At 37.4% G+C, this 20,075-nt stretch overlaps 1 protein-coding gene across 1 annotated transcript in view; it reads right to left on the bottom strand.

The window, feature by feature from the left end:
* The window catches only part of LOC101740701 (uncharacterized), a 186,290-nt gene that overhangs the window by 13,776 nt on the left and 152,439 nt on the right, over positions 1 to 20,075 (bottom strand). The window lies entirely within an intron of this gene.

Here is a 20,075-nt window from a genome sequence, read left to right as displayed (position 1 = left end):
ATATTTTTGGGGCATAATAAATAATAAATCGTAACAGTTTGGTCTATTTTATGATAGATCCTTTCGGATCTTATTAATAAATATAGTGGTCACCTGATAGTCTAAATGCGACCATAACTAATTGAAATAAGTTTGACAATTATTATGGCTCTATTGTCAAAGACTATACCTACTTCTTTAATCACAGATTTGGCTAACTATAGGCAAATAATATTAAAGACAAACAATATGTATTAATCCTGTTCTCAATTTGACCACAGACTTTAAACAATAATAAAATTTTGACAATAAACCGAAGAGTTAAGTGTTGTGTCAAATACATGGTAATGGGCGTCATGTTTATTTTTATTGATTTAGTGTATTTTTTATGCATAATAAAAAAATATAGCATTCTACACTCCTTCTCTATATTCTATTTAAGTGTGTTTCATACTCCTGGGTCCGTGGCATTATCGTAAGAAGGGGTACAAAGTTTTTGCTTCACGTATTAATATATAGATAGTCCACTGCCACATCATAATGCTGTATCTCATTCAGAGCTGGGTACTCTATGTATAAAAGGTTGTCTGGAAGTGATCGCTTTCTGCCTATTGATGCTTTTTCAATATTAATCGAATTTTTATCTTCCACCTGCGGCATACCTTCTTATCTATTTTAACGAGACCTAATTCTAATCTCATGGAGGATGGCGTAACTTGTGTTGCGATCTCTACAAGTTTCGCTTATAACTAAACAGCCAGTCCATCGATTTAAATAAAAACATAGGTAAAATGAACAGAGTTTATAAAATCACGTTTTTTTTTTTTATTGCCTTTCTAGGCAGACGAGCATACGGCCCACCTGATGGTGAGTGGTTACCGTCGCCCATGGACTTCAGCAATGCCAAGGGCAGAACCAAGGGCAGAACCAAGCCGCTGCCTACCGCTTAATACTCTCCACAAGCCTCGTTTGAAGAAGGACATGTCATAGCGCTCGGGAAACACCGTGGAGGGGAGCTCATTCCATAGCCGGATGGTACGTGGTAAAAAAGACCTCTGGAAACGACTGTGGATAACCGAAGTGGCTCCAGGTAGTATGGATGAACTCTACTCCGGTGGCGGGCGGTGCGATGGTAAAAACGAGACGTTGGTATCATCTCGAACAATTCCTCAGAGCACTCCCCATAGAACATGCGGTACAAAATACAGAGGGAACCGAAGTCCCTCCGCAGACCCAGAGGCTCCGTTTGTTTACACAGCCTTCGCCGGTGTAAGTTTGGTACCGTATTCAACATGGTATTTGTTTTAATGTCTGACAAGTGTGCGTGGCCTTATGGAACAGTCCTTGTCTTTGTTCGTTGCGAACCCTCCTTGGTGACCGCTTTAATAAATAAAGCACAGTTTCTATATAGTTAGGAGCAGTACACTTTTTATCCGACTTCCAAAAAGAAGGAGGTTCTCAATTAGACTTTTTTGCGTGTGAACTGATTTTGATGCCTTTTTTATTAATTTTTTGCTTAGATGGATGGACGACCTCATGGTGTTAAGTGGTCACTGGAGCCCATAGAGATATAAGTTCTAAGGTCTCAGTATAGTAACAACGCAATGCGGTCCCCACCCTTGAAACCGAAACGCATTGCTGCTTCACGGCAGAAATAGGCGGGGTGGTGGTACCTACCCGTGCGGACTCACAAGAGGTCCTACCACCGGTTTATTTGATAACTGGAGCTCATAGGGTTAATATTAAATTTTATCAAGATCTGACTGATGGTTTTTGAGTTATTCTTAATAATGCAAATTTAATTGACTTCCACAGTATTACACAGTAGAACTGAAGTATCTTAATATTTTTTTTTAAGAAAATGTTTATTATACTATGAACGACTTCAAAACGTGTATTCTAACTAACTTCTTTATAAAACAGTCTCTGTTAGTCTAGAAAAGGACAAAGTACTCTTTCAGTCTCCGTCTTCCGGAAAAACTAAAAAAAAAAATACAATTCTTCAATTACATTTTTGATTTTTACCAAAAAACAAGTATTATAGATTCATCATAGTCGGTTGCTCTTGGCAGAGCAGTTTTGGACAAGTGGAATCCTCATTTAATAAAGTCTTGACAGCTGTTCTCCATAGTTCGCGAGCTGAGGCTTAGATTAGGCGATTAGTAATATCGTATTGTTACGCGCTGGGGTTCGGGATAAATAAAAAAACCTACTGAAGTACAAATTAACACTGTATTGACATTAACTGCCTCCGTGTCATCACTGCAACGCTTTTATAGTCGATACGACATCCCTAGGATTATCGAGAACATTCCTCACAAGTCGAGTATTTTCGATATGCGTTTCCGGCATTTCTCAATAGATGGCGTTGTAATTTTCGAGCGTTCTAGATTAAATGGGTTCTTTTAATATTCTTTTCTTCTATTCGACGATAGACGGCGTTGCTCCTACCGGCGTAACAGTATTCTCATTTTATTTTGTTGAAGTCCGTTTGTTTTTTTTTTGTTATGTTAAAATTAGATTATTTGTAAAAATTTCGTCCCACTTGATGGTTTTTTATGATAGGAATAAAATTCTCCCCGGTGACGATCGACGAGCAAATTGTTTTAAATTTTATCAAAATCCGACTAGATATTTTTCTGTACATATTATGTAAATATTTTTACCACATAGCAATTATGCGGGATCTGTAATTAGCGCATACGTATCGTATCTCGTTAGTATGTCATTAAATTGCTTGCGGATTCTTACAGTACATAAATGAATAACCGTTATGTAATTTTACGAAAAAAAATCTATATGTCGCATCCGGACATTACAAACTAAGCCAAAGCGCGCCACCTAGTGAATGCGAGCCGCAACTACTCGTCAAATATCGGCTCACTTCGGGTGGTGGGCTTCGGTAGAGTCGAGGTGTCATCGCTCACATTCATTGCCTAACTTAGGACGTCTCGTTACTGTGATCGTTTCGCGCTCCGAGATCTCTGCAGGATTACTCACCATACGCTCACTATGTCATGAATTTAGCGGTAGGCAGCGGCTTGGCTCTGCCCCTGGCATTGCTGAAGTCCATGGGCGACGGTAACCACTCACCATCAGGTGGGCCGTCCGCCTACAAGGGCAATAAAAAAAAATCTCTCTCTCTCTCTCTCCCTCTCCTCCCTCTCCCTTTCTCTCACATTTATCTTTTTAAAAAAAAACACTTTACGACGAAAAATCGATAGAGGTGATTTTTTGAAATTGACATACGAGCAAGGTTACGGAACGAATTAAGCTCGTAGGTCGAGGTACCACGGTATATTTTCGAACAGTTTCGTCGAGTAGGGAAAATAGTTCCGCGTCCATCGTCTCTAAGCTTAATGTGATTTCCTGTACTGTGAATAGCGGATACACACATTCGAATCAACAAACAGACGAAGATACTGAACTGATTTTAAAACAGTAAAACCGGCCGGGAATCAAAGCTTATCGATCCCATACTACAACGTGGTCATCCGACAAAGATTGCGTATAGTTTAATTAAAAATGAGTCCCATTCACATCCAATACTATATGGCCTTAGCAAGAGTAGTGCTTCGCAGAATCTACCACCGGATCGGAAACGCGACCCACTGATAAGATCCGGCGAGAAACTCAGCGGACTGTATCTATGGATTAATTTACTCGTCGAGCCCTTCATCGCAAGCGACGGGTTCGACGAGGACGGTGACCGGTGCTTGTGGTACCTAAAAGCACCGTTAATGGATCGGGAGGATCTGAAATGACGTGATTAGGGCGACGTCGACTGTTTACCAATCGGTCCACAGGATCACACGATATTACTATATCTCTTTCGCTCCTAACAACCGTTTTAGTTACCGCGAATTATTTACACTGTGTCGATGACGTCACACTGTAACAACATGCACACACTAGAAACACGTGCGTTATACAAAGAAAGGAATCCGCAAGCGGTTAAAGCATTTTTTATATGTGTAGTGTAACATTACAGAAATTAGTACAAGTTAATACCCAATGTACTAGTTGCATTAAATCGGTGAACGAGCTCATAGCTCATCTACGTCTAGTGTTAAGTGGAGCTGATATCGTCTTTTCGCATTAAAAGTGCAATTTCCAAAAATAATTATAAAATTGAGTTAATGTGCGGAATAATTGGTATCACCAGTATTTTTCTCCTAAATACTGTCAAAACAGCGTAGCTTAGTTTTAGTTTTTTTTTTTTTTTCCTATATTTTGACTACTATTAATAAAATTAATACATAATTTTTTCTTACTTTAAAAGACAAATGATGTAACTGGTAAAAAATAAAAAATAAATGTTGTAAAGATGATTAATATTAAAAATATCACATGTTAAACCTTTAAAACACTCTCCTGTAAAATTAGTAAGTTTTGAGATTATACAGTTTTAATGCGAGAAGACGATATGTCATACGAATGTCAAAGCTAGATCAAAATCTAAACTCTATTGTATAGAGTCTATCACTTCTTTCAAACGAGAACGCATGACTGCATCGCGGCCGAAATAGGCAGTACCGTAGTCCCTACCAAAACGGGCTTAAAATACTGTAGCAGTATATTCCTTAGTTGCCTCTTCGAGGAGATGGAAAAGGGGGGCCGATATAAAAATGCTTCATAAGACGTGACCAAAAAAAAAGTTTTGTGTTAGTGGGTTTCTTTCCCTACCTATCCTATTTTTAGTGGATAGTCATCTTTATGTAGGTTGAAATGTACAGACAACATTGGCAGCCCTAATCTTTAGGGCTGGCCAAATGATTATCCGATAATTCCGCAATTAAGTTCGGTGCCTTCGGTGCCGTAAAGCTTACAGTCACTAAAATATATAAAGATTACTTATTTTGGCGTAATATAAAGTTTAAGTTCCTTTGCATCGTTAACTGTATTTGAACATATGTGGATCATTAGTACCTACAGTTCGGAGTAGGACCCGATTCTAGATTGAACTGGTATTGTAATAAAAAATTGGTCTTTCCACTAGTTCAGTCTTTAGTGATGTAATCATTACTTATAAATAAACAATATTAATAAAAACATTTGACTGACTCATTGGATAGTGAGTTAGCAGCCCTGACTGCTGCGCCAAGAGTCGTGGGCTCGATTCCCACATCGGACAAACATTCGTGTGATGAACAGATTTGTTTGCTCTTCGTCTGTGTGTTTATTATCTATATATGTGTATATATTTAAACGCATATAAGTATGTATGTCAGTCTTTGGTACCTATAACACAGGGAATCCTAAATTGAGGCCGGATAATTTATAGCCTTTCGCAAAGAAAACACTACGATTTTTACGAGTCATTAAAATAAACTAAAACTACAAAACCCTATACGGGATTCTTACCACGCTTTTCAATTACATAAATTATTAAGTTATCAATAAATAATGATAGATTATTAAAATTTAATATAAATAAAAGATATAATTGATTAATTAATTAATAATTAAATCGGTTCAATAAAGTTCGTCGTCGTATCGTCGTATTGATAACCTATTTTTTTCTTTATAGTCACACGAAAATCAAACCGATAACTACACTTTTGTTTTGATCGAAGCCCCGTGTTGTTTTATAAGCAAAAAAAAAAAAGAAACATATCCGGGTAATTTATTAATAGTAACGCATAGCGCGTTCAAGGTGACTCTTAATGTACACATACGAACAAATCTACCAAATTTTCAGGTATAAAGGAAGGTTTAGGTCAGGGCTCTACTGATACTGGCTTCGATGAAGAATAATCATCATTGATAACCAAAAAAACCATGATCCGTGAACCGCAAAAGCCGTAGTTTAATTAAAGATTGATAATGAAAACTTTTGGCTATAGATTAACCTTTTTTTTATTACTTAGATGGATGGACGTGCTCACAGCTCACCTGTTGTTAAGTGGTTACTGGAGCACATAGGCGTCTACGACGTAAATGCCGCCACCCTTTTTTTACCTTGAGATATGAGTTCTAAGATCTCAGTGTAGTTAAAACGGTTGCCCCACCCTTCAAGCCGAAACGCGTTACTGCTTCACGGCAGAAATAGGCAGGGCGGTGGTAACTACCCATGCGGACTCATAAGAGGTCCTACCACCAGTACCGGCATTGAAATACTTCGATAGTGACTTTAAAATTGTATTTAAAAGTGTCTGGTGAGTTGGCAGAGTATGAATGAGATTCGGAAGGCACGTGTCAGATACAAATCGCTTTTGCATTGGAGCATCGGACTTACCTACGTAAATTGAAATGGAACATTACTGACGTCATATGTAAATAGCTAAATTATTTTCTTATCGAAATATTCTACTTTATTTGGAAAATATTTGTCATTGGAAATCATACCCGCAAAAGCTTAAGATCCTAAATCTAACAGTGGTAAAAAAAAACATAAAGTACTCTAATAGCAAAGTTCAATGTCTAGGTGAAGGAATCTTTGAACATAATTTTCAGAAGCTACGATAATTTGCAATAGAATAATTACGATACAATAAATTAAATATTACTTCGTCAGTATAATTTATTTATGAAAAGGATATAATTTATCTTATACCTTTAAACGAGAAATTCTTGTATATATATAAATATATATATAATCTGAATCTCGGAAACGGCTCCAACGATTTTCATAAAATTTTGTATAGAGGGGATTTCGGGGGCGATAAATCGATCTAGCTACGATTTATTTTCAGAAAATTTCGTTTTATTCGTATTTTCAATAATCAACTTTATCGATAATCAACTTTATGACTCTTCCCGACAGCTATTGGCGAATAATAATACTATTTTTCTTAATTGAGAGCAGCTAACTGCTTTAAAAACACAACAAGATGGCGTTATAAAAAAAAACCAAGCAAAGCTCGGTCATCATCTAGTTCATTATTATTACTTGTAAAGTTTATTTAGTATTATTTTTTATTTATTACATATTTTATTATATTATTATAAATTATATACTAAGTTATATTTTTATAAATAATCACTTAAAAGTCTTGTTCGACTTACAGGCGTGTACCTGTAGTTTTTAAAGTATTTAATTTCCAATAAAACAGTCTACAAATTGTTTAGTACTCGTACTATTTTATTGAAGACTAGCGACCCGCCCCCGCTTCGCTTCGGAAACTGTAATTTATTATTGATTTCTCTACTATTTAATGGATGTTATTATACATATAAACCTTCCTCTTCAATCACTCTATCTACTAATCTATTAAGAAAACCGCATTAAAATCCGTTGCGTAGTTTTAAAGATTTAAAACACTTACTTTTTTTACAATAAAATCATTTTTTCTTTCACTATTTTTAATTCAAATTTATTAAACTTTATTTTCTATTTTTTAGTTGGATTTTCTATAAAAGCATATTTTGTTAGTTTTTATAAATTATTTTTTATTTATTTTTATTTTATATATTTTGTTCATACAGCTGTTAGAATAAACACGACAATAAGGATACAGACTACAAGGGCACTTTATTTTTTATTTTATTTTAGTTGAATTTCAATTTTTTCAATATTTTTTTAATATTAAATTGTCATCGGTCCCTAATAAGTATACCAAATTTCGAGTTAATCCGACGTTTTGAAGGGGGTCAAAATCATGTTCAAAGATTCCGTTACAAACATACATACGTCTGAAGCTAATAAAAGCGTATTAAAAACAGTCAACAAGCAAGCCTTAAAAGCAACTTTAATTTTACAACAAAGTATTGTGTGTTTTCTCAATGTACCTTAGTTTTTTAAAGCGTAAAATCAATCCCGCATCTCGCAGGAGCGGTTAACTCGCGCGGCGTGATAATCCAAGACTGAAATAGAGTTCAGAGCCTCCGACGAACCGTCAGCCGGACACGAAAATAGTGAGTCTATAGATCCGTTTGTTTACATTTTATTGTACGTTCGGTTCGAAAATAAGTTGGGTTGGAATGTAACGAAATCATTCTTGTTTTTCGATGCTCGAGGGTGTGGCGTTTGGTTATCAGACCGTCACTGGTGATCGTCAATTTTTTTTTGAATGACTAGCTGACCCGGCAGACTTCGTAGTGCCTCAATCGATAAATAAAAGACACATTAAGGGGACACATCAAAGGAAAAACAAAATTGTTATTTTTATTTAATTCCGAGCATTTTCATATTTATCTTCCTCTTAAACCTTCTTTAGGCTTACACAAATAATTCAACACCAAAATTAGCCAAATCGGTCCAGCCGTTCTCGAGTTTTAGCGAGACTAACGAACAGCAATTCATTTGCAATTTCATTTCACGCAAAAATGTCGCTTAAGTCATTTGGTTTCACGCCTCGGTATACACTTTGCGATTGGTAAATAAAAATACGTAGGTTCGTTCCTTACTAATTGGATCGCGACTGTTACCTTGATTTTTATGTCTCAAACATGAAAACACCTAAACTAGCCTGACTGTGCCTTTGCCTATTCCAAAAGCGACGGTAACCACTCACCATCTGGTGGACAGAACTGTCGCTTGCATTAGGAAGCCCTAAAATACGATACATTTATAACCATTAATTGTCATATTATGTTTAATTTATCTATATTGTATCGCGAACTACCCGCAAATTTGAATATTTAACAAACGAAGAGGCATGTGTGAATTCGGTATCTATTGCTTTAGGTAGTAAAATAATACTTTAGTAGTAAACGGTGAAAAACACTAGCCGCAACTCAGATTATTTACTATAACTAGTAACTATACTGAGACCTTAGAACTTATATTTCAAGGTGGGTGGCGTATTTACGTTGTAGATGTCTCTGGGCTCCAGTAACCATTTAACACCAGGTGGGCTTAATCTCGTCGACCCATATAAGCAATAAAAAAAGATTATATTTCAGCGACATATTATCTATATATTAATACGTGAAGCAAAAACTTTGTAACCCTTTTTACGAAAATTGCGCGAACGGAGGAGTATGAAATTTCCCACACTTATAGAGAATATAGAGGAGTGCAGAAAATACTACTAGAAAAAATACATTAAATCAATAAAGAAAACATTAGATACACTACCATGTATTTGACACACACAAATATACTCTTTGCCTATTGTCAAACTTTTGTTAATGTAGTCTGTGGTCAAATTGAGAATAGGTTAAAATTGTTTATCTTTAATATTATTTGTCTACAGTGTAGTCTTGGCGAAATCTGTGACTATAGAAGTATAATAAATAGTCTATGGCAATAAAACCCTAATAATGTTCAAACTTATAATTTCAATTAATGAAATACGTACTTAACAAGTGTGCACGATTGACTTCCACGGTGAAGGAATAACATCGTGTAATAAAAATCAAACCCGCAAAATTATAATTTGCGTAATTACTGGTGGTACGACCTCTTGTGAGTCCGCTCGGGTAGGTACCATCACCCCGCCTATTTCTGCCGTGAAACAGTAATGCATTTCGGTTTGAAGGGTGAGGCAGCTGTTTGAGACCTTAGAACTTATATCTCAAGGTGGGTGGCGCATTTACGTTGTAGATGTCTATGGGCTCCAGTAACCACTTAACACCAGGTGGGCTGTAAGCATGTCCACCCATATAAGCAATAAAAAAAAGATTATATTTCAGCATCAGATTATTATTTAAAAAAATTATGTATTGTTGATACAAACCTTTCTCTTTTTGAACGACAAACTCCTCCTCCATATTGATCTGAAGAGTTCTATCGGTCTACAGTCAGATACAGCACGGCGCGTTCGAATGTCAGACATCACAGTCATATTATGATCACACACATTCTAGCAAATCACTGTTTAGTTCTTCCAGAAATAATGTCTATTCACCGATACATTTTCGATACTAGCAGATCCGGCCACACGTTGCTGTGGTTAAGGTTTTTGTTTCTAAATAACACGGGGCCGGCTATGCTAATACCAAAAATTGACAAAGTAAGAACAATTGGATTTCACTGTATTGCGTTTACTACGAAATAAATGTCACTTATACTTTAGTCTCAGCAACACGTGGCGTTTATGCCATCAAACTGTAGCTTATGTGAAACTTTGGTATTTTTAACACAGCGCCATCTATGAGACATTAATGTCAGTCAGTATAACAATTGTCTGTAAAAACTTATTTAAGGCGCCATCTGTTTTAGACTTATGAAACTTACGATTAATAACAAAAATCAGAAATCATTTTGTTGTTAATTAACAAATATTGCGACTATTAATCGAAATAAAAACCATCCTATCTTTCAAGTTGGATCAAACTGCATACGGTGTGCAAATTTAATTTAAAATCGGTTAAGTAGTTAAGGAGTCCATCGCGGACAAACAACGTGACACGTGATTTATTTTCAATATAGTCACTTCGTTATTTGGCCAGTTAATGACTTAGATAACGCACTGACATTCACAAAACATGTTCTAATGCAATGCATTACGACATCAAATGCATCCCAGTTGAGGTCCAAGTTTTAGCTGTGTAAGTTCTAAATGATTATATAATCTACTTATTGAAGTATTTGGTTCAAGTTTGATTGATAAAATCTGTGAATAATTTTTTTTTTACAAGCACTTGACTTGGATGTTATATTATTATAATTATTATATAATTATATCTATTTATTAAAGTATTTGGTTCAAATTTGATTGACAAATTCTGTGAATAAAATCGTACTTTCAAACGCCTGCATTAGATTGAATTGAATGTAATATCTAATTGAATTATTCCAACGTAATTTTTTAACAAAATTCCCGAGTCGGTTTCGTAAGTTCTAAATGATTATATAATCTATTTATGAAAATATTTAGTTTAAATTTGATTGACAAATTCTGTGAATAAAAACGTTCTTTCAAACGCTTGCGTTAGATTGAATTGAGTGCTAAATCTAATTGAATTATTCAAACGTGATTTTTTAACAAACTTCCCGATGTCGGTCTTACTTGATTTGCACGCGTATCAAGGATCATCGATAATACAATATTTTTATTACTTTAACCAAATATCACGACCAGAGCGACCGACCTAAAAATAAATTATTTTAATCTTCAGTTCAGTTTTGGGATCAAAGCGTCCTTTTACAATTTTAAATGAAAAAAATTAATCTCTGTTTAGATTTATCGCGAATTCAAGTATCTTTAATAACGATTGTTACTTTAAATAGAACTTCACAGAAGATAAATTTATCTGAAATATATGAATTAAATAATTTCTTCTCTATAGCTTACGTTATTTAAGACTACTTCTATACTAATATTATAAAGAGGAAAGATTTGTTTGTTTGTTTGTTTCGAATAGGCTCCGAAACTACTGGACCGATTTGAAAAATTATTTTTCCATTAGAAGCCGACATTGTCCCTGATGAACATAGGCTACTTTTTAAAAAAAAAAAAAATATTTTATTTTTTTGGTTTCATGTGTGTTTTAATGTTTCCGAAGCGAAGCGAGGGCGGGTCGCTAGTTTATTATAAATAAATACATTTTTGTGGATATCAATCGAAATTTTGATTTTATTTGTTTTTTTATGGCTTAGATGGGTGGACGAGCTCACAGCCCATCTCGTGTTAAGTGGTTACTGGAGCTCATAGACATCTACAACGTAAATGCGCCACCCAGCTTGAGATATAAGTTCTAAGGTCTCAAGTGTAGTTACAACGGCTGCCCCACCCTTCAAACCGAAACGCATTACTGCTGCACGGCAGAAAAAGGCTGGGTGCTGGTACCTACCCGCGCGGACTCACAAGAGGTCCTACCACTAGTGACACAGTGTATGGGTGACACTAAATTATTTAAAACTATAACTTTGTTGGGACCTTTATACGCGACTGAATTTGTCTAAACGAGATGAGATACAGTTGAAATCTTATCAGCAGCGTCCAATGTAGCCTGATAACGGATATCGACTTAGTGGGCAAACCGAAAACCGACTAATCTCTTAGCACTAAAGTTAATATTCGAACGTTATCTTTTAATCCTTAGTTAAACCATTTATTGTATTGGAAATACGTCCGACGATGAGCGAATTATTTTTTAACACGACTACGGCATTAACAATGTCAATATTCCTGTGTTGCTGTAGTCGAGATATCTAACTCACGATCAAATAGGTGTTAAATGGTGTCTAGGGTAATAAATCCTTGATATCGAGAAAGCCTTCCTACCTGGAGCCACTGCGGTCATCCACAGTGCGTTTCCAGAGGTCTTTTTTGCCACGTACCATCCGGCTATGGAATGAGCTCCCCTCCACGGTGTTTCCCGAGCGCTATGACATGTCCTTCTTCAAACGAGGCTTGTGGAGAGTATTAAGCGGTAGGCAGCGGCTTGGTTCTGTCCCTGGCATTGCTGAAGTCCATGGGCGACGGTAACCACTCACCATCAGGTGGGCCGTATGCTCGTCTGCCTACAAGGGTAATAAAAAAAAATGTTCCATCCTTCATACGCATGACTAATCCTTAGCAGTGATAGGCCGGAAGATGTCGTTTGATGACCTGTGACTGCTTTCTATAAACCAGTCTAATTGGAACGAAGTGCCTTATGGGACGATGCGGAGGGGTAGCCTAACCGGGAAAAAACGTCCGTAACGTAAGATTTTTATTTATGTACAGTCTTAGTATGATGGCTATACAGTGTCTAATGTATATATAGTCTACGTGATGACGGTTATTATTATTATTTATATAAATAGCTGTTTCTTTGTATATTATTATTATATATTATTTTATAAATCATTGTGAATAAAATAAAGTTGATAACATTGTAAAGTAGTTTTTTTTTATCAATAAAAAAATCATAATAAAAAATGTATACCCGAGCAATTATTTTCTTTATACCTCGAAAAGTACTTAAAATTAATATTTTTATAATAAGGAACTTCGTTCCTATCCGGCGTCTCACGACACCGCACATCTTTTTGATATTCAGGATTTTGATATTGAATTATTTTCAGGAATGTAAATACAAAAAATGATTTTTGTGTATTCTAAATCTAGTAAACGAATCCTTAGGTCTCTGTAAGAAAAACTACACTCAAATTGTACAAAAAGAAAAAACTACACGGCCGCACATTGTTCGTCTTTTTTTATTTATTGCATAGATGGGTGGACGAGCTCACAGCCCACCTTAAGTGATTACTGGAGCCCATAGACATCTACAAAGTAAATGCGCCACCCACCTTCAGATATGCGATCTAAGGTCTCAGTATAGTTACAACGGCTGCCCCGTCCTTCAAACCGAAACGCATTACTGCTTCACGGCTGAAATAGGCGGGGTGGTGGTACCTACACGTGCGGACTCACAAGAGGTCCTACCACGAGTAATCACGCAAATTATATTTTTGCGGGTTTGATTTTTATTACACGATGTTATTCCTTCACCGTGGAAGTCGATCGTGAACATTCAGTCGGCGAGTCCCCGATGGATATTTTGCTCATTTTATGTTGACCCAGCAAATTGACGGAAACTAAGAGAAGAAAGTCGTATTATGACGGTTCTGTGTGCCCTTCCATTTAAATTAATATATGTGTCAGCCCAACGATTCCATAACGGACATACTCAAACACACATCTTCACGGCTTTTTATATCCACGTCTATGTAGCTGTAAAACTTCAACAAAAAACACAGTCAAGTTAAGTCAGAGGTTCTCAAACTTTTCCGACGAACGTCTTTGGACCTCGGAATCGGACCTTTGGGAATCGCTGGACGAAATCCCTCCCTTTTTTTCCTACTTATGCTGATAAGCTTAAGAGGCCATTTCAGCTTCACTCTAGCGTGTAGGTGAGCTATCGGGGCTCAAGCCGGAAGTGTTGCTAACACTAGCCCTAGTAAGAGCAGTGCTTCGCAATATCTACCACGGGATTCGGCGAGAAACTCAGTGGGCTGTGTCTATGGGTCAATTTCCTCGTCGTGCCCTTCGTCACAAGCAACGGGTTCGGCGAGGAATCCCTCCCTGTGAACGTAGCTTTATCGGAACCATTGCCCGTTCTAGATGCAATACTGTGCTTGTGTGTGGGTGTGCTTAGTGCGAGTTTTTTAACGTTTACGATAGCGTAAAAGTTAACAGCGCCTATCCATTTTAATGTTCCATCTTAATCTTAATCTCCATCTTAACCTCTCCGCAGAGTTGATCTTCAACAATACAATGTTTATTCAATGATATATTCGCATAACTTATCTGTTTTGCTATTTTTTTTGTAAAGTTTGTTATCCGTTTTCGACTTGGAATTTTTTTAATTGATCGGCTTAACTTATAAATTGTTCGTTTGCCAAATCCAGCTTCAAAATCAATGAAATATCATTTGATCATTTACCAACGGACTTCGAATAAATAAAGAAGGACTTCTTAGTTTTTTTTTTTCTGTAGATGAAGCTATTGGTGCTACACTGCTGTTCAAACGAGAAAATTTTGTACCGAGAACTTACTTACTCTAGTAGCGATTTTGAATAACAGTAGACTTGATTGGGGAGTAAGGGGAGATCGGAATGCTACCTTCACCGGCCCAATTGTCAACCCCACCTGCACGCGCTGAATAGCGGCGGCGACCAACAGGTTGCCGTGGTGCTTCCTGCTAGAAAACCAACGGGGCAATGGCGACCGAGCAATGGCGGTACAACCATACACACCCGTCAGGACAACCTGTACGGAAGAGGCGTCAGAAACCTTGGGGATCAAATACTCCCTAAAATGCTGGTGCAGAAGGCAACGGGAAACCACTGCACTAATTTCCCACGAGAGTCATGAGCAGGTCGTTTCCGACTGATGCATGACCATGACCACTCTGTCAAGAGTGTACGAATAGGAAGAAGAAGAAGAAGACTTAATTAAATAATAAATAAATAAATATTTACTAGCAATCACGCCACGTTAACTGGTCCCGTGATAAGTTCGTAAAGAACTTGTGTTACAGGTACCAGATAACGGAAATAAATGTTAGATTTTTATTATACACATACACATACACATTTAACATACATCCATAACCCTGGAAAAGACATTTTATATTTACAAATATCTTCCCTTGGCGGGATTCGAACCCGCGACCCCCTTGTGTAGTGACTACGTCACTTACCACTACACCAGACGGCCGTTAAAACAACACACAAAACAAAAAACGACAAAAAATCGACTATCTTAATGCAAACATTTGGCACGTCTTCCCACGCGTGTAGCGTTTCAGCGTGATAAAGCTAACGCACTTAATGAGATTGTTGTAGAGATCTTATCTGTGTGTGTTAGTGCGAGTTTTTTATCGTTTTCGACCGCGTCAAAGTTGACTCGATTTGAGTTTACTTTGACGCGATCGAGAAGTTAAAAAACTCGCACTAAGTACATTGAATACGCAGCTGGTTCGGAACCGACGCGGCTTTCTGTGAGTCAGATCCTCACAATTACTTGGATGAGCAAAACACGGTTGCTAGAGCAACGCACTCTTCATAGCGCCCTGCTTCCTGATTTATTCAAATATTCGAACTCCAGAAGTTTTTATTTTTTTTTATTGCCCTTGTAGGCAGACGAGCATACGGCCCACCTGATGGTGAGTGGTTACCGTCGCCCATGGACTTCAGCAATGGCAGGGATAGAGCCAAGCCGCTACCTACCGCTTAATACTCTCCACAAGCCTCGTTTGAAGAAGGACATGTTATAGCGCTCGGGAAACGCCGTGGAGGGAAGCTCATTCCATAGCCGGATGGTACGTGGCAAAAAGATCTCTGGAAACGCACTGTAGAAGACCGCAGTGGCTCCAGGTAGTATGGATGAACTCTACTCCGGTGGCGGGCGGTGCAATGGTAAAAACGAGATGCCGGTGTCATCTCAAACAATTCCTCAGAGCACTCCCTATGGAACATACGGTACAAAATACAGAGGGAACCGAAGTCCCTCCGCAGACCCAGAGGTTCCAAACGATCCGTGAGAATGGGATTATCAACAATCTGAATGGCCCTCCTCTGTATGGAGTCAAATGGAAGAAGCTGGTATTTGGGAGCCCCGGCCCAGAGATGGGAGCAGTACTCCACGCGAGGCCGGACTTGTGCTTTATAAAGCAAAAGTCTTTGTGCAGGCGTGAAGTACCGCTTCGCTCTGTTGAGGACTCCCAGCATTTTGGACGCCAACTTGGCTTTGCCTTCCAAATGACTCCGAAACTCGACATCGCTCGAAATGTCGACCCCAAGTATCCCGATACTCTCGGAAGGTTGCAGGGATACTCCTTGGAATTGCGGCGCCATGACAAAGGGGTCCTTCTTCGCAGTGAACGCGCAAACTTGTGTCTTTATCGGGTTGAATTGAACCAAGTTCAATTCAGCCCATTCGGAGACTCGCCCCAGAGAGTTCTCCACTTCAGACACAAGTTTTGATCGTCTCTCTTGCACCATGCTCCGAGAGAGACTCTGATGGCCGATATATCGCGCATCCCTCGTGCTGTCATTCGCATAGAAATGCATGTCATCAATAGACAGCATGTCATTGATATACAGGATGAAAAACGTCAACATATTTTCGCATTAAAATTGTAAAATTTCCAAAAATATTCGAAATTGAGTTAATATGCGGAAACATTTGCTATCAACAGTATTTTTCTCATAAATACTGTCAAAAGAGCGTAGTTTGTTTTAGTTTCTTTTTTTTTTTTTTTTTTGGTTTATCTATATTTTGACTACTATTAACAAAATTAATACATAATTTTATCTTACTTTAAAAGACTATATGTCTGTAACTGGTAAAAAATAAAAACTAAATGCTGCAAATATGATTAATATAATTTTTTTATCATATGTTCAATTCTTAAAACACTCTCCTGTAAAATTAGTACGTTTTGAGATTATACAGTTTTAATGCGAGAAGACGATATGTGAGCCTTTCATGAAAAGCTAGGCCTACGCTAAGACTATAGGCAGAATCGGAAACTCCTAAAGTGACGAGAGCGTGTCGCTGCCTCTCCTGTGATGGGAGGCAGAGGCCGCTACCAGAAAAATTGCTGATTACCATCAATCGACTCCTATTCGCTGGTAGCCTAAGAGAGGCTATTCCAAATACGCCCTGACGGGTAGGTGAGCTCACGGACTCAACCTGAGAGAATTTGCTAACACTAGCCCTAACAAGAGCAGTGATCCGCTCAATCTACCAACGGATTAATTTCATTATAATCCGTGTAACATTCGAAAATGTAACTTTTATATGGAGAAAACCGTGTGTCAGATTCATTTTTGATGATGAAGTCGTCGTGGCCTAAAGGATAAGACGTCCGGTGCATTCGTATGTAGCGATGCACCGGTGTTCGAATCCCGCAGGCGGGTACCAATTTTTCTAATGAAATAAGTACTTAACAAAAGTTCACGATTGACTTTCACGGTGAAGGAATAACATCGTGTAATAACAATAAAACCCGCAAAATTATAATTTGCGTAATTACTGGTGGTAGGACCTCTTGTGAGTCCGCACGGGTAGGTTTGAAGGGTGGGGCAGCCGTTGTAACTATACTGAGACCTTAGAACTTATATCTCAAGGTGCGTGGCGCATTTACGTTGTAGATGTCTATGGGCTCCAGTAACCACTTAACACCAGGTGTGCTGTGAACTCGTCCACTCATCTAAGCAATAAAAAATATCAGTATATTGTAAAGATGTTTTTTATCACTGGAAACAAGAAAACGGACTTACTGCCAAGGTATTAAACGGGAACCTAAGCCCATGTACATAATAACGTGAATTCTAATATGGTGACGTTGCTAACACTATCCCTAGCAAGAGCAGCGCTTCGCAGAATCTACCACCGGATCGGAATCGGTGGACCGTGTCTATGGGTTAGTTCGCTCTGTTATATCCCTACATAGCATACAATAATGCTTACCATACATCAACATCAGCATTTATTCCCGATGATGATTACCACTTTTTTTTTTTTTATTTATTGCTAGATGGGTGGATGATCTCACAGCCCACCTAGTGTTAAGTGGTTACTGGAGCCCATAGACATCTACGACGCAAATGCGCCACCCACCTTGAGATATAAGTTCTAAGGTCTCAGTATAGTTACAACGGCTGCCCCGCCCTTCAAACCGAAACGCATTACTGCTTCACGGCAGAAATAGGCAGAGTGGTACCTACCCGCGCGGACTCACAACAGGTCCTACCACCAGTAAATTATAACCACTATTTAGCTTTTTAAAGCAGTCCGGGTCAGACTTTCATCGGAGTGGGACGTACACCGAATTTTCCCCACTTTCCCTACAAATAACATGAACTTAGTCTAGGGAGTATTAAAATTGTTTTTTTTTAAATAAGTTCCTAGTTTCAATTCTAACAGCTCGTCGGACGTTGACCGGTGCTTGAGGATCCTAAAAGCACCGGACCACCCGAGGATTAAAGCTTCAAGCTCAGAAAAAATGCTAGCGTTTTTGCGTCGATAGCTTAATGATAATACAAGATTATGCGCACTAATGTTCGGATAAGACATCTCGTTCGTGGTTCGCCGTTGTATCACGTGTACTAACCCGCCAATCAATAAATAACTAGAGGTCCCGCAGTAGTCGAAATTCGACTATAATTAATCGGAATTGTAAGTTTGTACACTATTAAGATTATATTGTAAACTTCTATAATCACAAATTTCGCCAAGACTACACTATAAAAAATATTAGCAAAGACAAACAATATTTAATGTATTCTCAATTTGACAACAGACGTCAAGAACAAAAGTTTGACAATAAATAGTATGCATGCGTGTGTGCGTCACACGTTTATTGATTTAATGTATCTTTTATGCATTATTTTAAAAAAATATTAGCATTATGCACTTCTTCTCTATATTCTCTATAAGTGTGGAAAATTTCGTACTCCTCCGTCCGCGCAATTTTCGTAAAAAGGGATACAAAGTTTTTGCTTCACGTATTAATAAATAATAATTTAATTTACACCAAATAAGTCGAACGTGCGACCTCGCTGCGTCTCATTTGCACGCGACCGATAAGAAAGAGACGGAACGATTTAGCTCAAGCGCAATTAATACACAAATAAAACATAGACACTATTTGTTTTGTAACAAGTTAATGAAATAAATTTAAGAAGCAAAAAAAAAAACGTGTTATATAGCTTTGTTTTTTTTAAGCGCTTCCCCGTTAAATATATATAGCACTGACAACACTATTAAATAGCACTTTATAACTCATTATTATTTTAACACTTTAACAAAAATATTGTATTGTATATATTTGTTGTATCAATTTAAGTTCTTGATGACTCAACCGAAGCGCGCGCATCTCAAATCCGTACTAACTAAAAAAAAATGTTTGCAACACGACATTGCTAAAATGTGAGATAACACACTGGAAAAAAACCTAAAATCGTTGGGTCGTAAAAGAAGAGAATGCTCCATCAATAATCGTATTAAAATATATTTAACGTAAATCATTGAATCACTTAACGTTTGTTTGACGTTTACGTCATTATGAAATCGAATGAGATGATAAACATTGAATTATTCGCGCTCTCTAACAATCAGCTCTAAACGCTAAGGCTTAGAGTTTCGTATTCTATATCACGTTAAATAGGGAAACCGTAAGGAAATTATACTAAAGAGCTAGAGAGAGACGGCAGATCGCACCGGCAAGGTCAATAAACATAATACAATAATTTATAGTTTTTTTTTTTTTTCCCGAAAATTATTGCCAATACTAGTTTATAATAATATCACGTTTATATCAATCGCATGGCTTACATTGCTGTTTGACTTAACTGTACAAAGAGCGTAGTGACTCTCATTACGAGCGAAACCTGTGAATTTGTTATAAATCTATGAATATAATTCCGTTAACGGTTCGCGACCACAAAAACTCTAAAGTATTCGTAGCACCAGAAGTAATTTAATGGGTATACAAAATACAAGATTAAAACGTAAAATCAGTTTTAATTATGTCTAGGTTTCGCATATTGTAACCTTTGCCCTTCTCCCAATCACCTTCCATACTCCCCTATCATATACCATTTCTTCGCTCACTCCCCTCTTACATATGAGTCGTCTATTATCAAAGGTGGCAATCTGTGCATTTGGACAAAAGTTTTTTATTGATATGTCAATACAGATTGGTTTGAATATAATCGTCTCCTTCAAAGAATACGGTTCAAAACCTGCATTAAATAAAGGTTAATA

This window comes from Bombyx mori, chromosome 28 (genome assembly GCF_030269925.1).
Source record: "Bombyx mori chromosome 28, ASM3026992v2".
Lineage (NCBI taxonomy): Eukaryota > Metazoa > Arthropoda > Insecta > Lepidoptera > Bombycidae > Bombyx > Bombyx mori.
The sequence above is the reverse complement of the archived record's forward strand: the minus strand, read 5'-3'. Positions and strand labels throughout refer to the sequence as shown.